We start from the raw sequence: 18,171 nt of genomic DNA on the forward strand, positions 1-18,171 counted from the left end.
TACACGGTCTTCAGTCAACAATCGAAATACCAACACCTATGCTCTTTGCACCCTGTATAGCACACAAACACAATGGAATCAATAGAAATGGTAGCAGTTAATAAGAAATCAACAGTATTTTGCCCAGAAATATTGTTATTTAATATTGGGCCTCATACAATTGCAAACAATAAATAAACTTATTTTAAGGATCTATGCTATGTGCAACGCAAATATGATTCAGCCCCTGTCACACCTAGAACTACAGAAAAAAAATGCACAGTCTCCATAATTTCAGCCCATAACACATTCTAAGTGGGCCACCATGGTAACAAAGTACGATAAATGAATGAAGTCAGATCCAACAGCGACCTCCGCTTGGTTCTCATTACTGGTTCGGAAAACAGGGTTACACCAAGGTGTGGACAACAAAAATCAAACAACAAACATCAGCATAAAATCATAAAACTTTTAACTGTGTACAGTAGTTGAACACGCCTAGAGTGTGATTAGAAAACACAATACAGAACTTTCTCTTTCTCTCTCTCCCTCTCTCTCCGGCCAAACTACACGTGTCTGAGCAGTGCTCCCACACCCAGCTGGGCGGCCAGGAAGAAAAATGTGCCGCAAACTTCAAATTCACGGTGCATAGTTGCATTCACCACCCTTTTACTATTATTTTTTACAAAACTTGGATTCCGCTTTTGTCTGTATGGCATCCGATGACACCAAAATAATTAAAACATTTGAGCACGTGAAGATGTGAAGATAGAGCAGTCACATATTAAAAGTGTAACTGAATTCTGTGTAAGCCAGTTTGGAAAATAATTATGCTTAGAATATATCCATTAATTGAGTTCAGATATTTCTGGGTGTGTACACCAAGCAGAGAAGCATTTCTTGTGAATGATATTGAGTTATTAGAAGTATTTTGTGGTTAAGGACAACAGTCCACAAAGACAAGTATTCATCTAGAGATTACAAACAGGTTTGTTCCATGCAAAGGAACAAGGGTACCTTAATCTCTTCAGAGAAAGTATAACATCATTGAATTTGTTTGACATAATTGTTAAAGTAAGATGTGCTACAAGTGAGTCAACCTGACACTGTATATCCAACTGATTAATTTACAAATAATGCGACCCACAGCGAAATTGTGAGGACTGATGTCGTGAAAAATTTTTTTACTCAGGAATAATGTAATTAATTTCCTATACTTTCAGTATTTAGAATCTCAACAGTTGCAGTTTCATTAGTTTTAACGCGTAGTTAGCTGTGTCAGTTTGGTGTTCTCAACATACAATTATTCGTACCGTTTGGCAGGAAGATATACTGACAACAACTTACATGCGGAAACGTGATCTTATTGGAATTTGGGCTGTAATATTCATCACTAGTGATTTTCGTATCTCCTTCATGTCCTGCGTCAGTCTGTACATACAAAAATGATGGCTATGGTTACTCTGTGATTCTAGGAACTAATTTTCTAAGTGGGAAGGAAAGATGAAACAATCTTCCTGTCAGTTAACTATGTTTTGTGTCACACTAACCGCTAGAGGGCGAATGTTTCTGAAAGAAATGAGCGCCTTTACTCGATCAGGTGCTGTTGACAAGTCAGTATCTTCAAATTTAGATTCGTAATTCATTTGTAGAAATAATTTTTCCTTGTACAAGGTACTTTCATAGAGATTTTTATTCCAAGTAAATAGCTGTTTTAATGATATTATACCAAACAATTATAAAATTACTACATTAAGAAATGATTATTGAAAATGAAAGAAAGGGCACTATGGAGTAAATAAGAACTTTATCAATAGGATAAAGAATGCTCAACAATGAACTGTTACCGTGAATTTCAAGACGTTATCATTTGGAATAGCAAGAACTTCATTTCCGCCATCTCGTACGTTTTTGTAACAAACGAATTGCGATCCAGTGAAGTGGTACAGCACTAAAGAGCTGCCAGGATTAGTTTTCTTCCTGCTGGACGGGACATATCTAGGAGCTGCTATCGAACAAGAACGTTTGTATCATTTGCCATAAATCTGAAACTGACTTAAAAATAGTAATATTTTCTGTTTGTATTACTAACTCCGAATTTTCGTGTTATTTCTTCAAGATAAATAGTATAGATTTCAAACTACCGGACCTGCTCTTCAGTACCAGTACGGTTACTAAATAATTCATATAACGATTTGCCTGACATATTTATTTACGTATCGCTTTTAGTTATTTAGAATAATATTTTTGTTAAAATTGTAGAATATCCACCAGTCGCATGAAAAATTCATTTATTGTCATGTTGCACTCGACAGACGCCACCATTTCCAGAAATTTTGTGGCTAAAGGCCATAAAATAAGTATATATGGCTGCGTCTCGCACCGGCGACATACACTTTACGTTCGGCTACTAAATTTCTGAAGATGCTTGCGTCCATCGAGTGAAAAATGTTAATAAAGGGAAGTTGTATGTGCCTGATGGCTACTCCACAATTCCAATTTCTAACAGTCGCTGTTCTCCTGCGGGCTGGCTATACTTTTGAGTTGGGTCGTATTTCGAACATTTCACAGCTGTTAATTTGAGAGCATGTACGTTGTTGGAAACTCATGTAAAATCATGTAGAAAGTAAGTTAAAATGAATTTATCAACAAAAGGGTTGCCCAGAAACTAATGCACCACATTTTGTTTGTCAGCCGAAAACAATGCTACGAATGCGAAATGTTATGTACCGTATGTATTGTTTGAAGTCTCCTGAGAGAGCGCGCCAAGTTTCTGTCACTTCCGACAGATAGCGTAGCTGCAGGACAGTTTCAAAATGGCGTCTGTAGGTGGTGTTACAAGCACTGTGCCATCATTAAATTTCTAATTGCGGAGGAAGGGACTGTGGTGAATATTCGCAAACGCTTGTGCAAAGTCTATGGAGCATCTGCTGTCGACAGAAGTACAGTTTGTTGGTGGGTAAGGAGGGTGAGGTCATCAGAAGGCGGTTTGGCGGAGCTCCATCATTTGCAGCGGTCGGCAGGACCATTCACGGCTGTCACATCTGACAGCCCTAACCTAGAACCCTCGGACTTCCACCTATTTGGGACATTAGAGAACGTCATTGGTGGAAGACATTTTGAGGCCGATGAGAAGGCGAGCCACACAGTGAAGCATTGGTTCCACCAACAGAACAAGGATTAGTCTCGACAGGGCATACACAGCCCTGTTTCGCGCTGGAGAATGGCCATAGAACAGAATGGAGATTACTTGGAAAAATAGGGTGTGTAGATGTAATACAGTTCTTTAGTTTGATTAATTCTCACTATGTTCAATAAAGAATTGTCGAAGAAAAAAAAATGCGGTGCATTACTTTCTGGGCAACCCTCGTACGATTCTGTTGTGAAAGAAACTCTGTTTTTATCGTCTTGCTTGATGATTACTTTTACTACCACATTTACAGAACCTCCACATGGGGAGAGTGTAATAACCTGAAAAATTGAGACAGACACACTCTTAAGACCCAGGTTAAATTACTGTAAGCAAACGTGTTAATTTACGACATGAAATGTTAGGGCCCTAGCTATGGCTCCTTCAAGAAAGGCGGGGGAGTAATTAATTATACGTCAATGACTTTCGATACGTTCTGTCAGTGGAGCTTAAATATCAGTGGAGCTTAAACACTTCGCCAACCAAATTAAAATAACTTGTACACAATAACATAAAAATATGAAACGAACACATTTCACGCCTTTAGTATATTAAGATGTTTTCGTCACCCCGAAGACTTATCATATAAGATGAAGATGTGCTTTAGAAACGTTTTCGGAATCCTCCTGTGGTTAACATTATGTCTAAAGTCCATCCTATAGTTTTAGTTGTATGAGAATGCCCTGCGACTATTCACGGGTAATTAATAGCTATGGCTAACTATAGCGTGAGGTAATAGATGTATCTTGATCTCTGTAGGTGAATGCCACGATGACCGATTTCCCGCCCCGTCGTCGTACAAGAAAACTTCTGTGTATGTGCAGTGGCCTTGTTGTTGCTGTTGGAAAGACAAATCCTCTCACCACGAAACTTTACTCTTCTGACAAATTGACTTTCCCTACAAAAACACTCTGGTGAGGTTCTTCCGACTGTACGACGCTTGTTCTGCACAGCCTCTGTGCGGTAACTCCTCTCCCTCCCTGCGGCTCTGTTGCTGATCCATGGCTCTTCCGCTGATTCCTTCAGGCGGTGCGCCAAGTCGTGGGCTTTTGGTCCTGATCCGCATTCGCCTCGGCGCCCTTGTGAGCACTACCTCGATGAGGTATAGTCTTGTCACTTTCTATCAGGCTGACAGCACTTGTTTTTCTTTCCAGTGATGTGATTTCAGTAACACAGATGAACCAGTCTAGTCCCTTCGTCGACTGCCTTACAGCATCATCCTGTCTGTCAGAGAGGCGACCGAAGAAATGCAGTGCCATCCCTGTTCAACGCATAAGCAGAAAAGTTGTATCACACTGCTCTTTACTGCACGATAAAGAGCATTTTAGAGTGGGTAGTAATTCCGTAAGGTGAGTAACTGAACCATTTTGAGCATAAAATTTAAGTTATTCACAAAACACAGCGTTAAAGAAGTAATACACAACTGCTTTGTACAGATACATCAAGGCGTGAAAATTTCCTTTCAATAACACTACTGCAGTACAAATTACTACCATAGACTTGGTAGATGGCAAGAAACTACTGCTTAGGATTACAAATCTGCACTGATGTCTAGAACTGAATACTGGGAAAGCTGTGAGTGCCAGATTATAATAATATTACAAGGCCATTAGAAATAGTGGCAATGAATGAAAGATGGAACTGTTGCTGGGAAATCTCGTTCCACACTGTTAAATGGCATCCTTTGTATGAAGGGGTACGTTGCTCTCGCGAAACCAGCTGGGTAAATCTAGAGCACGAAAGGCGAGGAAGACTACGTGATAATTCTACTGGCATCATCGTATATCTCATCTAGGAATACTAAGAATAAGGTGGTTAGCGCCTTCCAGAGGCATATGTTGATGACGATGATGATGCGGAAGAAGATGAAGTCTTCCGTCGATAAGGCAGTTCCACGAACACAAGTTCATCATTGTCCAGTCGACCTGGTTTCCATAGCTGCTTACATCTTTTGCCACCCGAAGTCCCAGGTATCGATTATATTCCTTTAAATTGTTTCCAGTGATTAATTTTCTCATTCATTTTGTATAAAAACACCTTCCATTCTCATATATAGGAGAAGGCATGTGTAACTGGTACATTATTTATTAACCGATACCGTACATACAGAGATACAATGGTAGCTGCCTTGAACCAGCTCGCAATGTGCGACGTTGTCTCGGTGGAATGCTGATTCGGGACCACCAGGACAATCATAACCAATGATGCTGGGGTAGCGTCTTCTATTATTAGTGGAGGCGTCCTGGGTCCTGAGTCTGAACATCGAGAGTGCTTAAATTATGAATACAAATCATCAACATTTGTGGCTGAAGATTTCCGGCATTAGCTGTTATTCTCGTCCTGCATACATATCCCACGAATGCCAGTTACATCGCGTTAATTCCGCTCGCGAACGACCTCGAATGATATTGTGCGAAAATTGAAATAAAGTGGAGAAATAAAAGGCGTCCTGTCCCTACGCGTCAGCTGATAAAGAATACTGGTAAAAATTTAGAAGTTACACATGCAGAAATGACTGGAATCAAATAAGACCAGAGTTTAATGAATTTAAATTAAAAAGAGAACACTGTTGGGATCTGCTTAAAGTCACGAGCTACATAAAAAGCTGGCTAGCACCACGCAGGATCAGTCACAATGAAGTTTGTTTTATTGTGATAAAACCACGCACACGAATCATAAGAACCGTTGTTATTTCAGAATATATTCAGAAGAGATAAACATAGTTCTTACGCTTTCTAGTAAAGTAAACAGTGATTTCTTAATAAACAGGATCTTGGTGTATAAAGGCAGTTATTTCTGTTGATGGCTGAGGACAGTGTACTGAACAGCATTACATCAGCGTTTACGTCATTTGCACACTGATAATTACAGCTTTACGAGTAGTATGTTTTTAGGTTGGTTAGTACCTCGAAATATGCTTTGGACAAGCAAACCTTTAATGTTTATTTTTCCCCTGGGCAGCAGAGCACCGCTGCGTGGTGCAGTTACGACGTCCGAGGGCTCCCCCCGTCGGAGGTTCGAATCCTCCCTCGGGCATGGGTGTGTGCGTTGCCCCTAGCATTAGTTAGTTTAAGTTCGGTTAAGTAGTGTGCAGGCTTGGGGACCGATGACCTTAGCAGTTTGGTCCCATAAGACCTTACACAAATTTCCAAACGCAGTTACGACCATGCGGAAAATATTACATGTTAGGAGAAGACTGTTGGATGCAGAGAAGAAACAATTAATACACTGTAGTGGCAACATATTAATTATCACAATATCAGCACCTGTACCGCTATGTGACTCTCTCCTTCATCAGTACAGCATGTTCACGCCGGCGCTGAGAATTGTGTTGGTCACTGAGAGGCCATGCGCGTGTTCACGCTTTCCTGCATATGCCAGTGTTGCTTTTCCGGGGGTGGCCGTCGTATTCAAACGCCCTAGGCTATTAGTTTACTATATTGACCTTTAATTCTTAAAGTCCATAAAATACATAAAATAATTTTAGGCTAAGTTAATTACAAAATATTTGATATCTAATTTGGTCAGGAATTTCTCTCGTTGAAGAGTCACACAAAATTACGTTCACTGCTGTTCATTGTGCCTCGGTGATAAGTAATACATAGTACTTTTAGGCGATTGTTGGTACCATAATTGGCAGAGCTGAGCATGAGCCACCGGTGCTACATGCTGCCCGATGGAAAGATCTAGTGTGAGCCATTGGCTGTATATGTCGGCGTTTATATGTTGAGGGACGTTCCACTACGTCTTCTCTGTTCCGGGCAGGAAACCTTATCTTCCTTTAATCACACATGATAATCGTTCATTCACACACCATATTCAATATCACCACCAGAACAGAAAAATACAGTTCATAACATAACTTCATGTGGTTCATCGTCCGTTTATATTATACGTACATCTCCAATACATGTCTTGGAGGACATACTTCCATGAATCCATCACGGTCGTGAGAGAGTGAAATTACCGGCTCCCTTAATCATTTGCTGTCGTCCTAATTAAATAAAGACAAAGCGTTTCAGACACTGTTTACCGAGTACCATCAGTTCTTCTGCTTATAAATCCCCTGAGTCCTGTTAAAGACAACCCGTTATTATTACTGCTAGGTGATTATTGCAAACAGAAGCCAGCTACAAGACACACTGATAATATATCATCCATGAGGAAGAACATCATTCGATCTGATCCAGATTTCAAAATGATGTGTCATAGTCATTGCGTATCACTGACGTTCATTTAGATTTATTTATGTATTTTCTATATTCTTCCTCCTCTTAGTCTTACAATGTATAACACCCTTTAGTCTTCCTTTGTTAGTTTACGTGGTTTATTTGCTTCCCGATTTTCAAAGTCGTTCCTCCGTCTGTTTTCTTCTCGTAAGCTGATGGTTAACCAGAACGTGGTAGGCATGTTTAATAATTATATTAGTCATAGTTACAACACATATTTATCTATTATTTTTATGTAAACGAATATGTGAATATGTTCTTTTCTATCAGACCTCTTGTTGAGGTGATTTTTTTTTTTTTTTTTACTTGTGTAAGATCTTAACTTGTGCAACAAGAAGTAATACTGCCTTCCAGCTCTCAAAAATGATCTTAGTACTCGTGTAACTAAGTCGAAGTGTTTTCCGGACGTGTACATTCACATATCTCATCATCCTCTACTCTTTTATCTCAAAATGTATGAAACTAAGACTGTATATGATCTTCTGGCTACGTAAGCATACACAACCAGGAAACATCTATACCTTTACAACTTCATCATTCCCGTACAGTAAAACACAATAAGTAACTGAGATGCTCATTTTACTCACCAAAAGAGGGGATAATTACCGCTATGACCAATCTTAACGTAACTACTTCTGCAGTCATCTCCTATACCAAGAACTTCACACTCCTATTGTAAAACCACACCATTAAAAAAACTGAATGGCAAAAAATTGCCAGAAAAACTATAACATAAACTATTTTATGAGGACCACAGCCTTCGACATCTAGAAGTTATTCACTCGTCTGTAGACCTTAGCTGACTTACGTAGGCTCAACTCAGTCAACGATTCCTGCACTCAAAGGAAACAAACTTTATACGGCCATGGTATTAGAAAAATATCCAGAGGATCCATAGGAAAAGTCTCGACAAAGATATGACACCAGTGACACTAGAAACATTTTCAGGATATACGAGGAAATCACTGTGTACACACTACACAATGGACTACGATGAAAAATTTTTTAATTTTTTAATATGAAAAACTACCACTACCTTAGCGGATCCTGCTGATTCAGCACTTTAACAGAAACTCACCCTACGAACAGCTTGATATTCGACATTCGATGAATTCCATAGGACTTTCTTGACTTGAAGTCACGACTTATATTGAATTTGCATGGACCATTCTTGCTTTCGAAGAATCCAAGCAGACAGAGGAAAACTTTTTCCAAAATGGTTCAAATGGCTCTGAGCACTACGGGACTTAACTTCTGAGGTCATCAGTCCCCTAGAACTTAGAACTACTTAAACCTAACTAACCTAAGGACATCACACGCACCCACGCCCGAGGCGGGATTCGAACCTGCGACCGTAGCGGTCGCGCTGTTCCAGACTGTAGCGCCTAGAACCGCTCGGCCACTCCGGCCGGCAAAACTTATTCCAGACTGCCTTCTGTTTGTTGATTCTTTAAACACATTCTAACTGACATGAAGCGCCTTAACCATTTCTTTCTGATTATTCGGCATACAGATATAGGTGACCCCCACAAGGAGAAGAACTATCACACTTACCACTAACCTAACAATGAATGAGGAAAATGTAACAAGTCAGCTACAGAAATAAGAATGACATTCACATGTTGCATAACAATTACATACACGTCTTTGGAGATACTCAGACCTCAGGGAAAAAACATAACAATAAAATTACGGTAATAAAATTACATCATAATTTAATCACTCCAATTTAAGAAGAGAAATCTAGTGGAGACCTTTTTAACAACACGGTGTACCGGTGCCACTGACTATCCTCATGTGGATTCAATGAAAGCTTGATTAATCATGAAAAACATACGAACCATATCATCGGAACTGTTAGGAAACGTCATTGAAATAGTTTATACCGAAGGGGGTTTACTTAACAAGAAAAATTACATGAAACACTGTCTTCTAGCATATGGAACATTCATAAATAGAAGCAGTTTTCATTATCAGAATTAAATTCGTGAACTGTCAGAGACGTTAGAGAAACATTATGTAATCAAATACTTTGGAGAGGAAGGATTGTGAAAATGTTAGAAACTACAAAAGTATTGCGACTCTGGTGTAGGATCATAATGTAGGATAAGGATAACTGTGGCGTTTGTGTCTTTCCTACGTGCGTGCGGTAAATGCGAAACGCGAGCTGCAGTGACGTTATTACCAAATACGTTCGAACAGAACCAACGTGATGCTGTCTTTTTCTTGGCTGTAAACTACAAACACCGGTAGACATCAATCGGAAAATGAAGACAATGTATGGGGCAGCATATCTGCCAACAACCTCCGTACTGGTGAACCGCGACCAAGTGTGCTAGTGTTCCATGACAGCACACGTTCCCCATATCGGAAATGTCATAACTCAGAAGTTTCGCCAATTTAAGTGGGAGACATTCGAGCACCCGCTCTATAGTCTTCATCTCACCTCAAGTTATTATCACGACATCGGCTCCTTAAAAAACGCATTGAGGGGTCGACGATTCCTATCGGACTAGGGCTTCCAGCAGGCCGATACAGACTCCTTCACGTAGCTGGCCACAGCGTTTTAGTAAACTGCTAATCTTCAACGTGGTGGGTCTGTGGTGTGATTGCCTCACGCTCACGGCGAGTTAGCTGATCGGCATACCGATTCTGGATTCTGTATAACCTTTGAAGGGAAACTTTTCGATCACCCTTAATATTAGTAAGGCGCAGTAGCAACACAGGGAAGACATCGCAAACACACACCACTAATGTAAAGAATTAAAAATCGCGAAACATCTAAAAATTAATGTTAAGCACTGTTTAAACAAAACAAATGCAGAAGTTCTGGAAAATCTTCAGTTACACCCAACTAGCCTCACATCCTTACAGCTCTGAACACCAGTAAAGTACATCTACATCTACATCTACATCCATACTCCGCAAGCCACCTGACGGTGTGTGGCGGAGGGTACCCTGAGTACCTCTATCGGTTCTCCCTTCTATTTCAGTCTCGTATTGTTCGTGGAAAGAAGGATTGTCGGTATGCTTTTGTGTGGGCTCTAATCTCTCTGATTTTATCCTCATGGTCTCTTCGCGAGATATACGTAGGAGGGAGCAATATACTGCTTGACTCTTCGGTGAAGCTATGTTCTCTAAACTTTAACAAAAGCCCGTACCGAGCTACTGAGCGTCTCTCCTGCAGAGTCTTCCACTGGAGTTTATCTATCATCTCCGTAACGCTTTCGCTATCACTAAATAATCCTGTAACGAAGCGCGCTTCTCTCCGTTGGATCTTCTCTACCTCTTCTATCAAACCTATCTGGTACGGATCCCACACTGCTTAGAAGTATTCAAGCAGTGGGCGAACAAGCGTTCTGTAACCTACTTCCTTTGTTTTCTGATTGCATTTCCTTAGGATTCTTCCAATGAATCTCAGTCTGGCGTACTCCCAGATAATTTATGGAATTAACTGCTTCCAGTTGCTGACCTGCTATTTTGTAGCTAAATGATAAGGGATCTATCTTTCTATGTATTCGCAGCGCGTTACACTTGTCTACATTGAGATTCAATTGCCATTCTCTGCACCATGCGTCAATTCGCTGCAGATCCTCCTGCATTTCAGTACAATTTTCCATTGTTACAACCTCTCGATACACCACAGCATCATCTGCAAAAAGCCTCAGTGAACTTCCGATGTCATCCACAAGGTCATTTATGTATATTGTGAATAGCAACGGTCCTATGACACTCCCTTCCGGCACACCTGAAATCACTCTTACTTCGGAAGACTTCTCTCCATTGAGAATGACATGCTGCGTTCTGTTATCTAGGAACTCTTCAATCCAATCACACAATAGGTCTGATAGTCCATATGCTCTTACTTTGTTCATTAAACGACTGTGGGGAACTGTATCGAACGCCTTGCGGAAGTCAAGAAACACGGCATCTACCTGTGAACCCGTGTCTATGGCCCTCCGAGTCTCATGGACGAATAGCGCGAGCTGGGTTTTACACGCCCGTCTTTTTCGAAACCCAAGCTGATTCCTACAGAGTAGATTTCTAGTCTCCAGAAAAGTCATTATACTCGATCATAATACGTGTTCCAAAATCCTACAACTGATCGACGTTAGAGATAGAGGTCTATAGTTCTGCACATCTGTTCGACGTCCCTTCTTGAAAACTGGGATGACCTGTGCCCTTTTCCAATCCTTTGGAACGCTACGCTCTTCTACAGATGATGATGATGTTTGGTGGGGAGCTCAACTGCGTGATCATCAGGTCCCGTACGAAGTTCCAATTTTTACGCGGTCCAAGTTTTACACAGTCCAATCTACCCGCTGTCACCAGTGATGATGATGATGAAATGATGAGGACAACACAAACATCCAGTACCAATGCAGAGACAATCCTCAACCTGGCCGGGAATCGGACCCGGGACCCCGGTACCCTGAGACCAGTACAGTAGAACAACAGTCACAAGTGGTCTTGCTCTGACCAGGCACAACTAGTGAGAGTCTCTTTTTTTTATGGTAGCTCTCCCTTCCCCCCCCCCCCCCCCCCCACACGCACAGCCACTAAAATTGAACGGTCACTGAAATGCACGTGACCCCACACCAACTTTTGCACTCCAAATACTCACCAGACGTCTCTCGGCAGCAATTTCCTCACAGAGACAAATATCTCGCTTTTGATGTCCTTTGCAAACCGGAGGGCCGCACTGCTGTAATGGTCGCACGTTCGAATCCTACCTCGGGCATGGATGTGTGTGCTGACCTTAGGTTAGATAGGTTTAAGTAATTCTAAGTCTAGGGGACTGATAACCTCAGATGTTACGTCCCATAGTGGTTAGAGCCATTTGAACCACTCTGAAACCGGAGGAACTGCGAAAGCAACTAGCGGATTGCTATAGCTACTGGCACCTGTTAATGAAAGTATGGAGCGTTATTTCCTTAATTTACACACACTACAGCACAACACCAAAAAATTATTAGTGTAGGGAAATGAACTTTCGGGAATACATTTGTCTAAATAGCATATTTAAGTAACTGACATCGCAAGATCACAGTTTAATATAAGCGCGAGATAAGCGTTACAAGCCCGCATCTCGTGGTCGTGCGGTAGCGTTCTCGCTTCCCACGCCCGGGTTCCCGGGTTCGATTCCCGGCGGGGTCAGGGATTCTCTCTGCCTCGTGATGGCTGGGTGTTGTGTGATGTCCTTAGGTTAGTTAGGTTTAAGTAGTTCTAAGTTCTAGGGGACTGATGACCATAGATGTTAAGTCCCATAGTGCTCAGAGCCATTTTTTTTAAGCGTTACAAACCCGAAATGCTTGTATGTTAATATCCGGTGTAAAGGCAAGAATGTTGAATTCAAGAGTGCAAACCTGTACGCATTGTATAGTACAGACGACAGATGTCAGTTTGTGGGATGGAGTTCCATAGCTGTTGCAGTTGGTCGGTCAATACAGGGATGATTAATGCAGTTTGTGGCTGACGCTGGCGTTGTCGTTCGTGATGTCCATATGTGCTCGATTGGAGACATATCTGTTGATCGAGCAGGCCGAAGCAACATGTACAGTTTTTTGGGTTACTACAGCGTATGTGAGAAAGCGTTATCCTTTGTAAAACACCCCATGAAATGCTGTTTATGAATGGCAGCACATCGGATCGAATTACCACAATGACGTACAAATTGGCAGTCAGGGTGTGTGGAATCTTCACGAGAATGCTCCTGCTGCCATACGAAATCGCATCCCAGGCAACAATTCCAGGTGCAGGAACAGTGTTTGTATCACGCACCGCGGTGGAACGAGCTTTCGTCGGAAAGCACAACAGACCTCCACCTTGACTTACAATGAGCTTTCGCGTGACACCACTGAAGTCGCAAGTCGCAGTTCTTTGGGGTCAGTGAAATCATGCCACAGGGCATCTGGTCGCCGAAGTGGCGTCAAATCGAAAGACCTGCACCAGGCGATCGGTCTACCCGACGGGAGGCCCTAGCCACACGACATTTCCATCTGTCTCGGTGTTGAAGTAATCGATTTGTTACAGTTCGTGTGTCACCGTGGTGCCAACTCCTCCTCAAATTGCTGCTCTAGATGCAATACGGTGCGCCAGAGCAATACTCCGACCAGGGTGGTCTTCTCTCTCGCTGTTGACACTTAGCCGTCCAGAGATCGCTTCTCTCGCAACCGTACATTTACGTAACCACCGCTGCCAGCAGTGATGTACAGTGGCAACTGATGTATCGATAGCTACAATTCCACTGATTAGGTTGGCACTACGACAGATACCGACGACAGCGCCCTCTAGCCGGCGCTGGAGAGCTCTACGAGCATCGCTACAGATTCAGCCCATTTCATCAGGTGCAGCCAGCCAGGACACTTCGCTTCAGCTTCGCTCCTCATTCCAAGTTATGTATTCTTATTGCTTGTGTAAAGGGGATTTAAATTCATACATCAGTACCGACGTGTTTTACCTTTTCCTGATCCAACCCACGCGCCGCCTCCAGGCGGGATACAAAAGCTACATTCCTTCCAAGTCCTTCTGTCATATCGCAGAAGGAACCTGTAGTTTCTCGTTGCCCTGTTACACAACCCAGCTCAAACTCTGTGAAATGCTGATAACGACGTCTTTGTCGCCTTAAAGGCATTCTTGAATAACGTCGTCACGTCCAGCCTCAATGTTAACTAACGCTCAAGACGGTTACAGCGCGTCTTTAAAGCAAGCCTGGTTTGCATCCTCATCGTAATGCTACTGGCGCCGCTCTTATGCTACTGGCGCGAAATCTGAATGGACATCATCCTTCAGATGTAGAAACACACCGACTATCTTTATGTCGCACAACTCCTTGTTGGTGTTGCGATTTTCTTCCCGTTAGTGTATTTTACTCGATTTTAGCAAAGAGATATTAATAATTCTTGTCTTGTGGAACGAGTCGGCCCCTAACTTCGGCCGGCGCGTTTCGAGTTATTGAATTATCTGCGCGAGGCTACCGCAGGTAGGTGTGTACTCGGCAGTGCACCGGCAGCGCCGCAGAAGCGCAAAGCGCAGGCTCAGCCGCTCCCCAGCCTTATTCTTGACACCTGGCCGCAGGCGCCGAGCAGCGGCAACTATCGGAATTCGATGTGAGGTGAGTCAGAACTAACGGCTGCCGGCAGGCCGGGCTCCGGCAGAGCGACGGCCGGCTGCGGCTCCAGATGACGTTAATTGTGCGGCAGGCCGCGCCGCACCGCGAAACTCGGCCCGCACCGCGCAAACTGACGATGAGTCCGCCGTTTGCTGCCAGCAGCGGCCGCTGGGGCGGGCGAGGCGTGGCGGGGGGTTAGGCAGCAGGCAGAGCCGCTTTCCCCCGAGCTCGGCCGGCCGGCTGACGCCAGCAAGTAGCCAGCAGCGCGTGAGGCAGCTCTGCCAGGGGCAGGCCACCGCCGCTGAGTAATATCTCGGTGCTTTGCGTCTGCTTCCACTCCTACGTGGCCATAACATTTTTTCGGAACCTACGTACTGAGACATCAGCACTCCGTCTTCTGGCCACAAGTGGCCCATTTGGACCATCCGAGCGCCGTGTCATCCTCAGCAAAGGATGCGGATAGGAGGGCATGTGGTCAGCACAGGGCTCTGAACCTTGAATTTACTTTCAAAACTTTTTCTTAAGAATTTACTTTATTTACTAGAGACTCATCAAGAACATTAACACATTTAATCACACAATGTGAGCGTGGAAGTAGTTGCCAGTGGATAATTGATGAAAACAAATCAAATTTCTTTCAACAAATGGAAATTTTATTCCTGAAGGCCTTTTTTTAACATTTAAAATTGTATTCAGAAAGCACCCTCTAAATATCAAGTTCAATTTATTCAGAGGCAGAAATATCAAGTTTTTGACTGTATGAGCTTTCGGGCTGAGAACCTTACCGCTCCCTTTTGACACGGCCGTAGTCACTACCGCTCACAACAACCACTGAAAGATTACACTGGTGCAAATCTGTAACACACAAAATTGAACTAAAAACTTTAACATATCACACCAGCACATAAACTATGCACCCCATAGGATGGATGGAAATGGTACAAAACACGAACATTAAAAGATTAACTTGCCATCGAAAGTGCAAATTTGATTAAAAAAAAACACCTTCCCGCGGGTGGGCAAACGGAGAAGAATGGTGGGACGACCCTAAAACCAAGCGGCTTGTGAAGAATGCAGATGCGGGTACTGAGCCCCGACCGAGCGACCACTAGCTGAGTTCTGTTACCGGCGGAGTTGCAAGACTCTCATTTTCTCAACTTTAAAGTTTGATCCATACGACAAACTAGCACTCCGAACGACAAACAGACACTAACTGCCGCACAAATGCGAACGAGAGACAGACCAGCAACTGGTGACGAGTGACTGACCCAGACCCACTCCGACTGACCAATTGACCGACTGGCGAGCTTCTAGCGCCCCTTAAATGCACGTGAACAGGCAACCTTTCCCGTTTTCCACCAGAGGGAGACACCAAAGCTGCGATTGCCACAGCGGCGCCACAGCCGGAAACGGAGGGCGACTGCTTCCCACAACGCGCTGCGGCACGCTCTTCAAAACAGCAATTTTTCCCACGGCTCAGGCTCTCCCGGTCGTAACGATGGTTTTCATTGACCGGAGCCGCTACTATTCGGCCGAGTAGCTCCTCAGTTGGCATAACGAGGCGAGTGGACCCCGAAAAATGGCGTACAGCACATGGTGGCCCGGATGGTCACCCATCCAAAGGCCGGCCACGCCTGACAGCTCTTAACTTCGGTGATCCGACGGGAACCGGTGAATCCACTGCGGCAAGGCCGTTGTTACTGAGACATAAAACATGCATATATCACTTCTTTTTCTTTTTTTGGGTGGGGGTCATCAGCCACGACTTACTTCCCTGTATAGCCCTCTTCAATTCAGAGTAGCATTTACAACATCATCTATATAAGAAGGATGACCCATTCATCTTGACCACACTAAATAACTTTCTGTCCAGTAGCAAAATATAAAAAAAAGTATTAAGCAAATGTTATTTAACTAACTTATCTGCCCTTATTCATTACGAATATGTGCAAAGTTGTACGTCTCTTTTCAACTTAGTTTACTCAATTTGAGAAGAAAGGAGCGACCTGTGATAATACATTACTGAAGATAAACTCCTTTGCCAAGTTCGCTAACAACAATCTTTATTCTCGATAACCGGTCTTGGTAATCAAACTTACCATCTTCAGATCTCGACAGACTGATTACTGCATGTGTTTTAAAACAGCACTAAAAGCACTAAAAGTAGTCTCTCTCTTGGGCTGGCAAGTACGTAACAGACTAAATGACATGCATTGCCATGTGAAAATTAAAACAACTATACACACAGCTATTCATTATATATATCACCCACAACAGAGTACATAAATGTAGCCAAGTCACCGTTAGACTCTAGGCTAGCCTTAGTCTACCGACGCCTTCGCTGCACTGAGGTAATCTGTCTTAACATAAGCCAGATATACGAGTATGTGGTGAATGTTTATATAGTTGTTTTAATTTAACATCTGTCCTCTAGTCTCTCTTTTACCTGGCAATTGATGAGAAAGTACCTTTACTGCTATTTTAAGACATATGTAGTGCCTGTCTGTCGAGATCTGAAGATGGTAACCTTGATTACCAAAACAGGGTGTCGAGGATAAACATTGTTATTAGCAATCTTGGCAAAGAAGTTTACCAGAAATGCATGCTTGACCACAGATAAATGCAGATGCTAGCCAAGCCTGCCTGCAGGCTGCGCTTTTGTGCAAGTATCTGATCACGAACGGGAGATGTGCTGTTCTAAATGCGATCCAAGGGTCCGTCGTTGTCAGAACACTTTCCTGTGTCGCTGTGGGTGCATTTCGTCGGTGCTAAGTGAATTCTAACGTGAGCAAGTTGTTTGTTCTCGTATGGTGGGTGCTTCGGTAAACAAGGAAACCAAAGTGTTTGTTTTTTTCAAATGGCATTCTATCGAAGGCTTATACTGCATGCAAGGAATCGGAAATACTTTCGTAAATCCTCGTCGCCAGTTTCACAAAGGCCCCCTCGCTACTGCTGCGAGGCCGAGTTCCCACTGTTGTTACGGTAGGCCTAGTTTATGACTTCGTTCAAAAATTGTTCAGACGGCTCTAAGCACTATGGGACTTAACATCTGAGGTCACCAATCCTTTAGACTTAGAACTACTTAAACCTAAGGACATCACACACATCCATGCCCAAGGCAGTATTAGAACCTGCGACCGTGGCAGCAGCGCGGTTCGGAACTGAACCGCCTAGAACCTAGTAGATAGTGTCGGAAGTTCCACGCGGCTTTTCGCGGATGATGCTGTAGTATACAGAGAAGTTGCAGCATTAGAAAATTGTAGCGAAATGCAGGAAGATCTGCAGCGGATAGGCACTTGGTGCAGGGAGTGGCAACTGTCCCTTAACATAGACAAATGTAATGTATTGCGAATACATAGAAAGAAGGATCCTTTATTGTATGATTATATGATAGCGGAACAAATACTGGTAGCAGTTACTTCTGTAAAATATCTGGGAGTATGCGTGCGGAACGATTTGAAGTGGAATGATCATATAAAATTAATTGTTGGTAAGGCGGGTACCAGGTTGAGATTCATTGGGAGAGTGCTTAGAAAATGTAGTCCATCAACAAAGGAGGTGGCTTACAAAACACTCGTTCGACCTATACTTGAGTATTGCTCATCAGTGTGGGATCCGTACCAGATCGGTCTGACGGAGGAGATAGAGAAGATCCAAAGAAG

This window comes from Schistocerca serialis, chromosome 2, assembly GCF_023864345.2.
Source record: "Schistocerca serialis cubense isolate TAMUIC-IGC-003099 chromosome 2, iqSchSeri2.2, whole genome shotgun sequence".
Lineage (NCBI taxonomy): Eukaryota > Metazoa > Arthropoda > Insecta > Orthoptera > Acrididae > Schistocerca > Schistocerca serialis.